An 18,534-nucleotide genomic window follows, 5' to 3' on the forward strand; every position below is an offset into this window, starting at 1 on the left:
TATTTTCGTTAATATTGGTATAATGAATAGATTAGAATATGGCGAAGCAATTTAGAGTTTTAAGAAGATAGATTTATCTAACAAAGATATTTTGAATATGGAATGCCACAAACAAACAAGGGGAATTCGTTAATTGAATAGGCGCGAAATTCAAATTTGATCGAACAAGAAATTGCCTTTTTTCACGCTGAAAACTAGTTTGTACCAATAAGTTTAAACTTGAAGTTTGAATTAAAATAAATTTAATTAAGAGTATGTGAAGGTAATCATTTAAATTAAATTAAAATAACATACATTATTACAATTTTACTTTAATTTAATTGTAGTCAAAGTTAGCCTAATAGATTAAGTCACCGTAGATAGTAATTCAATTTATAGTTTCTTTAGATAATTCAAATTAGTGTGATATTATCTATAACAATTATAAATTTGTCATTTGTATAAAAACAAGGCTCGCTAACTACTTCAAAATCGTTGTTGCTAAGGGCTGAAAACACACACAGGCGTGCTGATCAATATTTTAAAAATATTTTAAAATTAGCTAAATGTGACGGTACATCTTATTTATAGAATTGGACTGGCATGTTAATTAAAGCGTATAATTATAAGATATAATTATCGATATATATATTATATTCTATATTATTACTATTATATTATATATATATTAAATCGCCATTTCACATAAGTTATAAACATATGCAATTACCATATATATCTATATAGTAATTATATATGGTAATTGCATATGTTTATAACTTATGAGAAATGGCGATTTAAAATTAAAATTAAAGTTAGCTTGGCTATATTTATAGAATCGGTTTGACATGGTAATTTAATATACCATATTTTGTTATTAATTAAAATTATTCTATAATTTAAAAAGTTCGAAGGGCTTAATTTTTATATAAACTGTATAATCTCAATGATAAGTGTAGCTTCTGGTTTGATGAGTAATAATTGGCTTTTAACCGAACAAAATATAAATTTCCTTGTTATTTATAGAATCGGATTGACCTGATAATTATAACAAATTCAGTATTAATCCTAAAAGCTATACAGATTTCAATAAAATTATGAAATAAATAGGGTTATTTCATAGTCACGTACTTAGGCTATAACGTGTTAAAAAAATCTAACTCCTGGTGGATAACAAGTGCAATGTATCTCAAATAAGTGTTTCTAAATAATATTTATAGAATCGGCTTATCATTATAATGTTTATAGAATATTTAAATTTAATTATTTAAAGCCATTTTTGTACAAATAAATTATAATATTCGGATAAAAACTAAAATAGTAAATATCCAATAGCCAAGCTGTTACACGCTATTTTTATGCCAATTTTGACGTGTTTCCGCTTTACATTATAGCAATTATTTCCTTAGAAATTAAATATGTAGAGTTGCGATCTTATTTTGTACTATATAATGTACACAGAAATAGAGGTTACAGAAAATGTCTCTGGTTTAAGCAGTACGAGTTGTCTATTACGTTTTATAAGACCAAAGACCGCGAAAGCTTTAGGCATGGGTATATTTAACTTGGTATTGGTAAAAATAACGTCTGTGTGCCATTTTTAGGATCGGATACGTTTAATTACGCTAATTAAATAGTGTAATGTTATCTAACAATATTAATTACGCCACAATAACTAGTTAATACGCTGTATACCCTAAAAGTTGCTAGAACTTGTTCTCATTTCAAGTTTTAGAGGTACCGCGGTAATATTCAAACTAAGTAAATTTGGTATCAATAAATATGGTTTATAGAGTCGGATAAGCCTGATACTCAAAATAACAGCTCTTCATTTCATTCATATAGATACTATCGTCATTACGCCACACTCACAAGTCAGAGGATTGAACGAATGGTCAGAGCCATTTTCAGATTTAAAAATGGTTCGACTTATTATATCCTTCTGATAGCGGTAACACACATTTATTGTGACTTTCACGTGACGTCAAAGCTGTGGTTTAAGCCTAGTGTAGTCATACCCCCCCCCCCCCCCATCACGTCGTGCCTTGAGCCTTGGCAATCCAAAGTGACCAAATTTACCGTTTAACGTTTTTAAGTGATATCTACACGATTATGAACGTGTTTTAAATTGGGTATCATAATACATAATTTTACGTATATATATTAAATTGATATTTAAACTTGAGCCATAAAATTAATTTAAACACTTGCAAAAGTTTTAAAGCAATAATTTATGTCGGGGATTTAGTGCTTTGCTTCGGCATGTTGGGATCGGCTTAAATGCAAGGCGTAATGTGGTAATGGGAGCTAATGCAAGATTCCTTTACATACAGCTAAAATAAGCAGTGTTAATTTACTCATATACTTACATAAGTGGGGTGGTGGAGTAGTTATCACTTTTGCCTCGCTACAGGAGGAGCCGGGTTCAATCCCAGTTTGTGGCACTGGGTTGAGTTTGCAAGTCCTCTCCCCACTGGTTAAATGGGTTTTCCCCCGAGTTCTTCGGTATTAGTTATTGTAGGGAGCTGTTGCCTCGCGTACCATGAAGGGCTTTTCCAAGGGGCTAACCACTCTTTGAAAATCTGTACACCGATTACCAATGAGTACAGCCTTAGGTAGTGCTATTTCTGTACTCATTTACGTAATAATTTTAGTGCAGTCAAAGGTACAGGCTTGTACACCGATTACGGGGAGTGGTTAGCCCCTTGGGCTTTCCACCAACCTCTTATCTATTGTAATCCTGCCACCTGTTTAAAGGCATTAATCTAGATGACTTGGGCTTAAGGTGGAGCCTTGGGTATTAGCAGTGGCGTAGCTGAGAGCTCAGAGCCCCCCCCCCCCGCGAAAATCTCTATGAGGCCCCTTTTTAATTTTTTTATGGTTAGCGGGGCCCCCCCGAAGCTACGCCACTGGGTATTAGCCTAGCTGATTATAGAATGATTTGTCTTATCTTTTACAACGTAAACGTAAAGACAGTTTGTGCCCAAAATAATATGATTTCTTTAATGAGCATGCCATTTATAGAATCGGATAGGTCTTGCATCGTCAATTATAAAAAAATTATAATTTATTAACTTACTTTCTAAATTTTAAAAGCTATTTCTTAACAACATCCCAAAGCTAATTTCTATCACGCGCCGTAGACCAACAAAATTGTAACTACAATAATATTGTTTTCAAAGAAATATAATCCATATTTAAACGTGTCTATTTTAAATAATTAATTTTTATTAAGTTAAAAATTTATAATTATAGTTTTGTATATAAATCACAAGGCGTGCCCAGCTTTTTATGTCTAGCTGTGGAAATGCTTCAGTCGACGCCTAAGGACGGGTTCATGAGCTCACGTACAAATGTTTACGTTAAATCTGAACATAAATGTAATTTACTGAATAGATTGCCACTACGGCCGAAGATGATTATTCCCTTATGTTTTTGGTTAAAGGTCCTATAAACCACGTTGACACGTGATTTTGTTGATCAAATATACGCCGCAAACGAACTTGGCGCTATGCGTAACTTCCAGGTAACGATGGCGAGGAATCTGTATGGCAAAGCTAATGAAACGCTTTGCTAGCTGACACTTAATTCGCCGAAATAATGACAATTGTATCGAATCATGAAATGTATTAAGTTAAAAGGAACCACCTATGGACTGCATTGTAAAGGATGATAAAATGAGCGAATAAGTAGATTAGTCCATTATGAAAAAGGGAAAATAAAGCTAAACCCTAAAAAATGTTGGAGAAATTTAAAAACTTACTAATAGCTCGTACCGATAGGTCTTCGAGCAAATAAAAAGACGTGAAACTCGGACCAATTAGATCTTCGAGTGAAAAACTAATTTAAATTAAAGAATTTGTTTAGGGTATAGCTTTAGTATCCCTTTTTCATAATGGACTAATCTACTTATTCGCTAATTTTATCATCCTATGAAATGTGTTAAGTTAATTTAAAAAGAAAAATTAACCGTTTCTGTTTAATTTTGTAGTCAGTGTTACTTTTAATCCAAAAAACAATTAGCTTAAATTTATATTCTACGTGAAAAAACATAAGAATATTGGAAGGACCAAATTCTATAATATATGTTTTATTTAATTAATTTCCCTTATGCTTAATGCTTGATTTGTAACGGTGTATAATAAAGGGGCCACCTAATTATTTATGATTATTGGTTCAGGAGTCAATAATCACCGAGGTAATAATTTCCCTGCCAAATATGAACCTAATCCTTTTATCAATCAACACCCCGAATGTGATGATCGCTGCTTTTTTTAAGATAATTCGCAATTATTTGAAATATTACAAAATTACACCTGATCCTGAGTTTGGTAATATAACAAAAAATATTTTGTTATATTATTATATGTTCAATAAGGTTTTATTATTACAGACGTATTCTAATATCACGTAATACAAATAAAAACGAATAATTCGTGGCAAAGCATTTTAGGTATTATAATGTGAAAATTCCGGATATACTATCGAAGGGTTAAACGGTTGGTTCGAAACAAATATCCTGGGTTTGGCTTATGTAATAAACACATTTAACACACACAGCAGGCATACAAACTACGGATAATGCAATATATTAAATCACCCGTCACACGTGCAACGCACGAAACATGTGGCTTGGTTTCCAATTTAGGTTTTTGCTCGTGTAGCTCCGAAATTAAATGAGAACTAATCGAAACATTTGGAATATATTTTTGAAAATGCGAAAATTCAAAGTTCTTTAACTTTAAGTATTTATGAAAAAATGTGCTTCAATTATATCAAGAATATGTATTTTTCATGTTTACTCAAAACGCATTATGACAAGATCTTGTTGCTAGAAGGTAATTAGCCACCTTGGGCACAAGTCATCTAGAGCAGCGGTTCCCAATTTTTTGGCTTTGGAACCCTAAATTATCCACCTAATTCTGGCGGAATCCCAACTCATTTGTTTTACTTATCTTAAAAGACTCTTGACACAAACAAAGATGGCCGCGCTGCGAATTCTCGGAACTCCTGTGACCCTTCCACGGAGCACCTTTTGCGAAACGCTGATCTAGAGACTTTTAATGACTTTAAACCAGGTCGGGGGGTAGGACAATGACATTATCCCGTAGAAAATAGGGGCCCAAATTAACAAATCAAAAATTAAAGAATTTCCTTCAAATAGACTTTATGTGGAAAATGCTTGAATGAAAATTTCTTCTTTTGTTAAAAATCCAAAATCCAAATGTGTAAGAGTGTGGTGGCGAGCCAAAAGCTCCCTTAAATATGGTAAAGTAATTAAGAAACATACTACCCAATTAAAATATCAATAGACTCACAATTTGTTTTGGGCATTTCATTGTTTTCTAATTGACGGAACCAAAATTCACGGATTTATAACATTTGAATAATCGTTTAAGAAAGCAGTCCTATTTGAAGATTTTTAGCAGCCGATATATCCTATCTATAATCTATTTAGTTTAAATTAAAACAAATGACTGGAAATCTCTATTGAATCCAGAAATGTCTATTTATATTTCACGATATCGAATGATTCATTTTAAAAATATAATTGTATATGATAAATTATTAGCTGAGAATTGAAAGTGAAATTTGGAGTAGAACTACAACAAGAACGATTTCAATATTCACAAATAACAACAAAATGACGATTAATTTACGCATTTACGTAACTCGGTCAAATTTTAAATTATTTAGGTAGTCGAAACCATCTCAACGAATATAGCTTGCGGATAATGGATCTTTCTATTTCGCGTTTTTATTTATATAGCATCAAACTTTATCTCCGATCTTATATGAAGCGCTCTCGCCATCTAGGACATTCGCCACTAATAAGAATATAGTTAAAATTATACGCGCTTGATAATATTAACCATTGTTTAATAATTTCATCAAATGAAAAAAGTGATATGAAATTCTATGGTTTTCATAAATGTTTGAGTATTGAAATGAAATTGAAAATAATTTGTGGAAAATGAGATGTCGTGGCATTTGCAACTAAGCTAAGCGCCGGCGCGAGTTCCAAATTTCAGATTGAGATGAAGCACTCGGATCATTACGACGGTCATTTGTAACCGGAAAAAATAATTTTTCAATTTTGTAATTCTTAATAAGGAAGTGAGAACGAAATGGAGTTGTCTTCGTCAAGAATACAAGATGGCGACCTGCTTTTGCGTCTTCGAAATGGCGTGTTTCCGTTAAACGACGCTTTTCCGATTACTGCGGTTACTGGCGTCACTTCCAAAGATTACACCGTATAGATTTTGGAACTGTCGTTTTCGTTTGCGATACGGTAAATTAACGTATACTATACACTGAGTAGCGATAAAACTGAGCTAGTGGTTCAGTAAGTCAGTGCCATCGATACCCATTCTATAAGTATTCTGTTTGAAAGTAGTCCAACAGGTAAAGACACTATAATGCTATGTACTCCATACCGACATTTGTTAACAACTTTTACTGGTCCTTGATCCATCTTGCATGAATATACTGATACCAGAGGTCCGACCTTCTGTAGATTTTACCCTTAGATGCGCGCGACCTAAGCTTAGTTCATCTTCAAACCGAAATTCACTGAATCAAAAACGTTAATTTCCTCGATCAAATGGTTTGTTAACAACTAGAAACCGAGGGCCTCTCTTTTACTCTCACAGCTCGTAAAAAATCGCTCATTTCTTCAATTCGGCCGAAAATGAGCAGAGCGTGGCCAAAGGTGCTGAACTTGAACGCTTTGCATTTATCGTGCCAAAACTTCAGGAGCAAGATCTGTTAATATCCATCGACTTATTCTCGTTATTTTTAGTACGGTGTTTTTTTAACATGGTACGATCATAGCGTATTTTTACCATAATAAACAAAGTCGTTAATCTAAGGGCCTTATTATTTAGGTATGCTTGAAGAAAGCGGTATATCTATCAAAACGTCCATTAACGCCATCCACCTTTTTGCCAGCGCGTTTCACCCCGGGTTTGTTCCCAACACACACACACACACACACACACATTTCAAACATAACAGGCCATTTCCACCTCTCTTCCCCCTCCAAAAAGCCGTGACCTCCGAAAAATGCGGTGTTTGGTCCTCTTTCCCCCCCCCCCCCCACATAGCGCCCCCTAGTTTTTATATGCGATTCCCCGAATTGGGGTACATCGCACGGCCCAAATTCCCAGAACTTTTTCGGTCCCACCAAAGTGGTCGCCATCCTCACAAAGAGCCCCGGTTTCAGAATGGGCTGGTGGCTGGGAAAGCGCCCGGATGAAATATCACAAATTGAACCTCCGCGCATACGCCATCACGAGGATGAGGGTCCCCGGGAAACTGTTAAGAATTACTTCCTCATTTCCGAGAAATGGAAACAAGTTGTCCACGACTCAAACAGTTACATTTTTCACATTAAAGTTCCGTTTTCGCCTCTATAGTCGATGATTCGCGAGATCCAACATCTTAGCGCAAATTAATTAGTCAAAGCCGAGTTCAAATTAACATTCATACTTTACACGAACAGGGCTATTTAAGACCTTCAAAGACCCCAAGGTACTGCTTAAGTGACGAGATATGTCCAAAATCGGTTAATTCAAGTTCACGCAACCTTTGAAATTGCTTGGTATTGATAGAAAACGTGTAGAAAAAAAGACGTTTAACGAGTAAATTAAATAATAAGTGTTTCCATAAAATAAAACATTAAGCTTTATATTTTTTTCTGGCACGCGCGTTTCGCACGTGGACTTCGAATTCCAAAATCTTTATCGACTCGAGCGCGTGCTCTCTATCTTCAATAACTATAGCAAGTGACGTAAAAAAACATTTACACGTGACCTCCCGTATTTTATAGAAACCCCTATTTCGTTGGGGCGATATAATTAAATGCTTCTCAAAAATCAGAATAAAGATTTCAATAAGAATTACGTGAATCATCGACTTACGACCAGAGTCATTAAATGTACATCATAACATTCCTAAATCGTTAACGTATCTTATTTTTTTCTTTTACGTCGATTTAAAACGTGACTCACGATAACAGTCACTGACTGAGCATTTTAAAAATTGATATTGTGAAAAACGAAGATTAAATTTAGGAAATGCGGGTAATAGAACTGGGGTGGAGAAGTGTGACTAAGAGTGGCTCACTAGGTTTAATAGAAGCTGGGCTGGGCGCTGTCCTCTCAGCGTTTCCTGTCATCTGGCAAGGTTCTAATAACAGGAGTTCTATGGAAGTTAACGTAATTTTTTCAAGTTGTTATATGAAATGATATTAATTTACTTTTTAAGTAATTTATCTTCCTATTCTTTAGAATTATGGGTTAAAGAGTGATTTCATGAAACAACTTACGTAATTTCTAAGAACATGATATAAGTTTAAAATGCAACAATCTGTTAGTTCCGAGTTTTAACCGATAAATATTCCCAAAAATAAAGTTTGTGAAATATCGGCTACTTGTCAAAGAAGTATAGGTCCTTACTGGCGGTGGAAAAAAATTATTCGTTTATTGCTATTGTTTGATACTAAGTTATTTTCATATCGGTTGATATAACATTATTTTAATATCGGTTGACATTACTCTATTTTATTATCGGTTGATATAACTCTATTTTCATATCGGTTGATATAACTATATTTTATTATCGATTGATATTACTCTATTTTCTTATCGGTTGATATAACTATTTTCATATCGGTTGATATTTTTTAATTCCATATCAGTTGATATCACTTAATTTTCCAATCGGTTTATATTATATTATATATGAAATTTAAGTAAAATCTACCGTTATGAAAATAGAGTAATTTCTACCGATATGAAAATAGCGTAATTTCTACTGATACGAAAATAGAGTAATTTCTACCGATATGAAAATAGAGTAATTTCTACCGATATGAAAATAAGTTAAAATCTACCGATATGAAAATAGGGTAATATCAACCGATTTGAAAAAAAGAGTAATTTCTATCGATATGAAAATAAGTTAAAATCTACCGATATGAAAATAGGGTAATATCAACCGATTTGAAAATAGAGAAATATCAACCAATATGAAAACAGAGTAATAACAATCTAAATGAAAATGAAGTAATATCAACCGATACTAAAGTAGAGTAATATCTACCGATATGAAAATAGAGTAATATCAACCTATATGAAAATAGATAAATATCTACCGATATTAAATTTGATTAATATCTACCGATATGAAATTTAAGTAATATCTACCGATATGAAATTTAAGTAATATCTACCGATATGAAATTTAAGTAATATCTACCGATATGAAATTTAAATAATACCTACCGATATGAAATTTAAGTAATATCTACCGATATGAAATTTAAATAATACCTACCGATATGAAATTTAAGTAATATCTACCGATATGGAAATAGAGTAATATCTATCGATATGAAAATAATTTACTCTTAAAATTTATTGTCAAATCTGTTTTTTTTTATCGATTGATATTAAATTATTTCCAAATCTGTTTTTTTTATCGATTGATATTAAATTATTTCCAAATTTGTTTTTGATATCGTTTGATATTAAATTATTTTCAAATCTGCGTTTGATATATTTTGATATAAATTTATTTAAAATCTGTTTTTTTCTATCGATTGATATTAAATTATTTCCAAATTTGTTTTTCATATCGGTTGGTATTAATCTGTTTTCATATTGCAAGATATTGCTCTATTTTCATATCGGTAGATATTGCTCTATTTTCATATCGGTTTATATTACTCTATTTTCATATCGGTTTATATTACTCTATTTTCATATCGGTTTATATTACTCTATTTTCATATCGGTTTATATTACTCTTTTTTAATATCGGTTTATATAACTCTATTTTCATATCGGTTTATATTACTCTATTTTCATATCGGTTTATATTACTCTATTTTAATATCGGTAGATATTACTATATTATAATTTAGATTGATATTAATCTATTTTCATATCGGTTGATTTTACCTTATTTGCATATCGGTAGATATTACTCTATTTTCATATCGGTTGAGATTACTCTATTTTCATATCGGTTGATATTACTATATTTTCATAAAGGTTGATATTACTCTATTTTCATGTAGGTTGATATTACTCTAGTGTAATATCGGTTGACATTACTCTATTTTAATATCGGTTGATATAACTCTATTTTCATATCGATTGATATAACTATATTTTATTAACGATTGATATTACTCTATTTTCTTATCGGTTGATATAACTCTATTTTCATATCGGTTGATATTTTTTAATTCCATATCAGTTGATATCACTTAATTTTCCAATCGGTTTATATTATATTATATATGAAATTTAAGTAAAATCTACCGATATGAAAATAGAGTAATTTCTACCGATATGAAAATAGCATAATTTCTACTGATACGAAAATAGAGTAATATCTACCGATAGAAAATAGACTAATTTCTACCGATTGGAAAATAAGTTAAAATCTACCGATATGAAAATAGGGTACTATCAACCGATTTGAAAATAGAGTAATATCAACCAATATGAAAACAGAGTAATACCAATCTAAATGAAAATAAAGTAATATCAACCGATACTAAAGTAGAGTAATATCTACCGATATGAAAATAGAGTAATATCAACCGATATGAAAATAGAGAAATATCTACCGATATTAAATTTGAGTAATATCTAACGATATGAAATTTAAGTAATATCTACCGATATGAAATTTAAGTAATATCTACCTATATGAAATTTAAGTAATATCTACCGATATGAAATTTAAATAATATCTACCGATATGAAATTTAAATAATACCTACCGATATGAAATTTAAGTAATATCTACCGATATGAAATTTAAATAATACCTACCGATATGAAATTTATGTAATATCTACCGATATGAAAATAGAGTAATATCTATCGATATGAAAATAATTTACTGTTAAAATTTATTGTCAAATCTGTTTGTTTTTATCGATTGATATTAAATTATTTCCAAATCTGTTTTTTTATCGATTGATATTAATCTGTTTTCATATCGGTTTATATTACTCTATTTTCATATCGGTTTATATTACTCTATTTTGATATCGGTTTATATTACTCTATTTTAATATCGGTTTATATAACTCTATTTTCATATCGGTTTATATTACTCTATTTTCATATCGGTTTATATTACTCTATTTTAATATCGGTAGATATTACTATATTATAATTTAGATTGATATTAATCTATTTTCATATCGGTTGATTTTACCTTATTTGCATATCGGTAGATATTACTCTATTTTCATATCGGTTGAGATTACTCTATTTTCATATCGGTTGAGATTACTCTATTTTCATATCGGTTGAGATTACTCTATTTCCATATCGGTTGAGATTACTCTATTTTCATAAAGGTTGATATTACTCTAGTGTAATATCGGTTGATATTACTCTATTTTCATATCAGTTGATATTACTCTATTTTCATATCGGTTGAGATTACTCTATTTTCATATCGGTTGAGATTACTCTATTTTCATAAAGGTTGATATTACTCTAGTGTAATATCGGTTGATATTACTCTATTTTCATATCAGTTGATATTACTCTATTTTCATATCGGTTGGTATTACTCTGTTATCATATCGGTTGATATTACTCTATTTTCATATCGGTTGATATTACTCTATTTTCATATCGGTATATTTTAACTAATTTTCATATCGGTATATAATACTCTATTTTCATATCGGTATATAATACTCTATTTTCATATTGGTAGATATTACTCTTTTTCATATCGGTAGATATTACTTTATTTTCATATAGGTTGATATCACTGTTCATATAGGTTTATATTACTCTATTGTAATATCGGTTTATATTACTCTATTGTAATATCGGTTTATATTACTCTATTTTCATATCGGTTTATATTACTCTTTTTTCATATCGGTTGATATTACTCTATTTTCATATCGGTTGATATTACTCTATTTTCATATCGGTTGATATTACTCTATTTTCATATCGGTTGATATTACTCTATTTTCATATCCGTTGAGATTATTCTATTTTCATATCCGTTTATACAGTGTGTCCACTACAAAATGAACCAGGGCGAATATTTAAAAATCTGTTTTAGGTACGATTTTGAAATTTTCAAGTCGTATACAAGATGTAGGGGGAAATCTATTGCGAAAATGTCGATGACCTTGAACCATGTCTTCAAGGTCATCTAAAATCTAACTCGAGAACCGTAATGGTTAGAAAGTTGGTTCCAATTAGACGTGACTTTTTAAGTAAAAATAGCTTTGACCTGATCGGATTGGACCAATAGGAACCCGAGAAATACTAGATGAAAAAAAGAAGGTCGTTAAGTTGATAACGTGTCGAAATTAAGGTTCGGGAGCTGATAACTCTAAAGATACTCTTGTTAGAGTACTGAAATTTGCTACACATCCTCACCATGATTGAGGGTCTTTTGTTTAAAAATTTCAAGGACCTTGAACTATGTCTTCAAGGTCATCCAAAAAATAACGCGAGAACCGTAAGTGTTAGAATGTTTATTCCAATTTGAAAAGTGTTTCACGTCACATTGTAGGTCTAATTAGTTTTGATTCTATCGAATTTGACGAATTGGAAGTCGAGGAACTGTTTTTCAAAATCACAAAGGTCGTTAAAATGAAAATTGAAAGAAAACGCACATAAGTCGAAACCAATTCGTGTCACATCGAAATTTGCAAGACAAACTCATTATGGTGGTCGCCATGACAACAACATTTAAAAATATTTTCAAATGTCATTTTATTTTACGCTAAGCCTAATATTCATTCGAAGTTTATTTTTACCTCTCCGAGGGGACAAAGTCCCCTAGGAGGGGTTATACAACCAGCGTGTCTGTCTGTGGGTCTGTGGGTCTGTGGGTCTGTGGGTCTGTCAGGCCTGCGAACGCGTTCGCATTTTCGGTGCAAAGTGTAATCACTGCGTACGCAGTTTCTCAAAGGGTTGGCAAAACCACCGTGTGACGGTGAGCGTTAACGGATGCATGTGCGGTTTGGTTTGGATGGTGTTTTTTCGCTCACCGTCGTGACGGTTTGGTGTATTACGTTTTTGTAATGTTTATGCGTAGGTTGTGAGTGTTGAATTTGTTGTGTTTGTGTTCTGATGGTTGTGCATGTTGAGTCTGTTGTGTTTATATGGGCGTTTTCTCTAAAACTTCTTCTTAATGACTTTGGGACGGACCGAGTGCTGAGTGTAATGCTACCTCTCAATGTCCAATGGCAGGGTTTCCACCAGTTGTACACGGTATTCGTCTTAGTATCAATTTGCGATCGCATCGGGTGGGATTTGAACCCGAGACCTCCTGATTGACAGGCGGACGTTCTACCACAGAACCACCGACACTTGTTACGCCTTATTGAAAATTAGACCTTCAGCTTTATCGGAAGCGTATTTAATAGAGTACGAAATTTTGGTTTAATTGAAATAGAATTGAAATTGAAATTATTGCATCGAAGATATTCTAATTTAGCGTTTCTCTATTGATTAAAAACAAATGCGCCACCCAGGTTTCGAACCCAGACCATTCGGCTTGGCAGTCGAGCGCTCTACCACAAATTAAGACAGGCATCGTAAGCATAATAGGTAATAAAGTTTTTTTTTATTAATGAATTTATGAAGGCCTAATCTGGTTTTTTTTAAAGGTTAAATCTTGTTTTAGCGCAGTCAGCCGAGATTAGAGGGTTAAAGGGTAGACCCTGTGGGTGGTCCACTTTGTTAGTTTTTTTTGTTATTTATTTACGGGTATTATTAACGACCTATATATAGTTGTGTTAATTCAAAGGAGATAATTTAACGTTAATTGCTTTAAGAGCTGGCGGTTAGTCAAGTGGCTCTCTGTGCTTTGTTGATGGTAAGGTTTTTGCTTCTTGTAAATATATTTGGTGTGGATATTTGGATATCTACGATTTCGAACGCAGTCAATGATTTCTTGGGTGTGCGAGTCATTATATGATATTGGAAATTGGACGGCATTGGTTTTTTTCATGCGGTATGTGTCACAACGTCAACTGGAAGTTGAAATAAAATGAGCGTTAAAGATGCGGCAAGTATTTCGTAAGCGAGAAAAATACAAATACCATCTGTAGATGTTTCTTTCATTAAAATTTGCTTAGTATTATATTCAACTGATAAACATGTACTGTAAAAAGGGTTAAATTCAATTGTGCATTGTTTTAGTGAATCTAACTCGCTGTTGTAACTACTTAATTTATAATATTCTGAATAAATTAAACTCGATTGTTTCGTCTCAATTATTTAAATTAAAATTAAAATTTTATACCGGGCAGGATTTGAACCGAGAATACGTTTTTCGTAAATAACTCTGAATTGCGGAGATATCTTTGGGGGTCGTATCGAGAAATTAATACCACTAGGGACCATACTTCCGAGGAGAGGTATATTTTGGCTTGCCAACTTGTTGTAAGTACAAAGTTAGTTGTTTCTTTAGAAATAATAAAGTTATGTATACTATTCGAGAAAAGGGCGAAATTGATCGATACTTTTATAAAAATGGGAGAAATGCGCGCTTAGCAGCGGCAATTTTTCTAACACTTACGGTTCTCACGTTAGAGTTTCATGACCTTGAAAACATGGTTCAATGTCATTGAAATTTCTAAAATAAAGACCCTCAATCCTGATGAGGAGGTGTAGCAAATTTCAATACTCTAATACGAGTATCTTTAGTTATCAGCTCCCGAACCTCGCTTTCAACACGTTATCAACTTAACGACCTTCTTGTTGTTCATCTAGCATTTCTTGTCTTCCTATTGGTCAAATCCGATCAGGTCAAAGCTATTTGTACTTAAAAAGTCATGTGGAACACGTGTCTAATTGGAACCAAATTTCTAACCCTTACGGTTCTTGAGTTAGTTTTTGGATGACCTTGAAGACATGGTTCAAGGTCATCGACATTTTCGCAGTAGGTTTCCCCCTACATCTTGTATACGACTTATAACTCTATTTTCAAATCGGTTGATATTATTTTATTGTCAAACCTGTTTTTGTTATCGTTTGATATAAAATTATTTTTAAATCTGTTTTTGATATCGTTTGATATTAAATTATTTTCAAATCTGTTTTTGATATCGTTTGATATTAAATTATTTACAAATCTGTTTTTGATAACGGTTATTACTAATTTATTTTCAGATCTGTTTTTGATATCGGTTGATATTACTCAATTTTCATATTCGTTGATATTACTTTATTTTATATCAGTTGATATTATTTTATTTTCATATTAGTTACATCCGAAACGAAATGATTACTAAAATGCCTACGATAACAATTGTTCAATAACCTCGTTGATTTTATAATTAATCGCACTGTTAATCAAAGTAAAGGCGAGCGCTTTAGTTGGGTGATAATCATATTCTTTGAGATACTAACAATTTAGCAGTTTTAGGATTCAGATGGAATTACCGATATTATAACGTTTCTGGGTTTCTGGTATTGGGACACATATCGTGATTTTACCGATAAGAAGCCGACACCGCATTACCAACATTTTAAATAACCGATAAGAAACATTATCGATAAAGAATAGGGGTTTTTTAATTTTAATTTCATGATGAGACTGAGCCGAGTTATTATAGGGGGACTAAAGCCTTGTTTTACTGGTTTGTAATCAGAATAATTGCAATATGGCTGCGTTTGCGCTGTGAAATCATTGCGGTGGTTTTAGCGTAGTTTGCATTAACGCATTCCTACTTTAAGAAGCCGAATATTTACGATTTATTTATAGTAAAAGAGCAGCGAATGTTATGTTTAACAGCTGTGGCACTTAAAGGGAGTATGAACTAAATTGAAAAATTGTCTGCTAACACGCGTCACCACTGGTTTTTGACGCCAATCACCCATAGCTTCTGTTAAATGTTGAGAAGAGTTGTCGGCATCACCGTCGAATTCTTCCCTGTCACGAGAGAAGACACCAGTTTAGGGACGGGGCTGAGTTGATTTTTGAAGGGGGGAGGAGCTTACTGCTAGAGCATGAGGGAGATTGGGAGCAACGATAAAAATTGTCTCAAAAAGTAATTTTCCTTAAGTTAAAATTAATACCTTCTTGGTTGGACGTTTTAGCCTAGATAAAGCCAATCAGTATTCACAAACAGATTGCTACACATACTGCAAGACTGATTCATATTAATAATATTACTTTGACCGTGGAAACCTCGTGCACATAGACAGAATACCATACTTAAGCTGTAGAGCATAAGTCACGAATTCATATCTCTTTGTTGTCAGAATAACTACCAGGTTACGTTATTGGCGATAAATATTAACGAAAACGCGTTTTTTACCTCAATTTTCAAAATAAGTACTTATTTTGGAAATTGAGATCATTCGTTTTGCTTCTGACGGTACCTTCCGAAGCTCAAATTTAGGTATCAAAGCAATTTATAGGGACATTAAATAAGTAATAAATTCGCAACGTCCAAACCAGCCTTTATCGTTCGTCACTTTAAATTGTCAGAAACAACATTTGGTCAAACACCATACATGATTCTTCCCGCAGCCAGTCAGCTCTCGCTGTCTCTGTTCGGTGCCAGGGTAATATAGGAAGGTAATCGAATCTAAAAATTCGGGGAGGGTCTGCCAAAGAGCCCGGGGCCTCATTCTAGCGCTGTAGATCCTTTTCTTTTTCTCGCCTTTATAGCCCATTATCGGAAAGAGTGCCGCGAGCGAATGGACGAAAGTTACTTTCCAAGGACCACGATCCGGGGGGCAGATCACTTATTAGGTCACACTCAAATGATTAAATCGGATTTAATTATGATTGAAATGATGAAATCGGATTAAATCATGATTTAAATGATTAAATCATGATTGAAAGGATTAAATCATGATTTAAATGATTAAATCATGATTGAAAGGATTAAATCTCGATTAAAATTATTAGAATGATTAAATCTTGATTAAAATGATTAAAATTATTAAATCAATATTAAAATGATTAAATCGTGATTAATGTGATAAAATCGTGATTAAAATGATTAAATCGTTATTAATGTGATAAAATCGTGATAAAAATGATTGTATATTTACTCGATTTAGTATTTTACGAGGTATGTTATTAAGTTCATTGATAATATTTTTTCGGTACAAATTTTTTCATTAATTAAGCTGTGATAAAAATTGTATATTTACTCGATATTTACCTGAAACATTATTATTAAACAATTAGAAAAACACTTCTTGTCTTAGTATTTTACGTGGTATTTTATTAAGTTCATAGACATTAAAAATTAGACTACTAATTAAATAAAATATGAAATCCAGATTGAAAAGATTAAATCGTGATTAAATTGATAAAATCGTAATTAAATTGATTAAATAGTGATTAAATTGATTAAATCGTGATTATACAGATTAAATCGTGGTTTAAAGATTAAATCGTGATTAAAATGATTTAATCATGATTAAAATGATTTAATCATGATTAAAATGATTTAATCATGATTAAAATGATTTAATCATGATTAAAATGATTTAATCATGATTAAAATTTTAATCATTTAATCATGATTATTAGGCCACTATAAAGCTTAGTGATCTGCCCCTCGCCACGAGCTACTTTAATGTTCTGGCGGAAGAATTTTAATATCCGCGAGTACCAAGTTGGCTCTATTTTTCCATTTTAAGCAGTTTATGTAAAGTTAAGTATGGCAGTACGGTTATTGAAACTCGTATATTATTTTTAAACAAATCGGAAAAATCAATTTATTTGAATTTAAATTCATTTACAAAATTAAGAATATTTGAAAGTAGATATATTTTTAAGTTGAAAACTGCCTTAATATTACCATAAGTCTATAATATTGTTCCATAAGTTGTCCCTTTGGGGAATATTTTACTGAGAGCTATAACGGAGTGACGTCATCACAAGAGTAAAATCTCCCCCTAGCGATGGGCTGTCAAAGGCTACGTGTGACGCGTTAGCAAGCGGAGTAAAACTTTCGGATTTGAAGAATAGGAAGCGTCACACTTTTGTACGAATATTGTACACTTATGATATAACCGATATTGTTTTTACTTTTACTTAAGAAGAATGCCTGTATGGAGTCGATTTGGAAGGCGCTACCCCAAACCACCTCACGGTCAGCCAGTATGATCCTCCCCTTAAAAATCAATCAAAGCGAGATTTAAACGCAAGCTGGTAACGTTTTTCTCGAGTATGATGCATGCGGATCATTATAAACACTTTATTAATACTACGTTTTGTCAGTGTTTAACAGAACCGTTCCTTGGGTAGGGCGAGAGGGGCAGGGGCCCAGGGCGCCGAAATGTTAGGGGCGCAAACGAGGGGCTGGTCACTTCAATTTTGGGTGCGTCTTAATCATAGTGAAATGATTAAATCCGGGTAATCGTGATTAAATCAGGGTAATCAAGATTAAAAAATCTAATAAAGATTAGAAAATCTAATCACGATTTAAACGAGATTTAATCATTCTAATCATGATCTAATCTTTTTAATTAGATTTAATCATTCTAATCATGATCTAATCTTTTTAATTAGATT

The 18,534-nt window shown here is 32.3% G+C and overlaps 1 protein-coding gene across 1 annotated transcript in view; it reads right to left on the reverse strand.

Moving 5' to 3' along the window:
• Nucleotides 1–18,534, reverse strand: part of Cdk4 (Cyclin-dependent kinase 4) — a 53,105-nt gene that overhangs the window by 30,168 nt on the left and 4,403 nt on the right. The gene's annotated exons all lie outside the window — the stretch shown is intronic.

This window comes from Leiobunum rupestre, chromosome 11, assembly GCF_980474605.1.
Source record: "Leiobunum rupestre chromosome 11, qqLeiRupe1.1.hap1, whole genome shotgun sequence".
NCBI classification, from domain to species: Eukaryota; Metazoa; Arthropoda; class Arachnida; order Opiliones; family Sclerosomatidae; genus Leiobunum; species Leiobunum rupestre.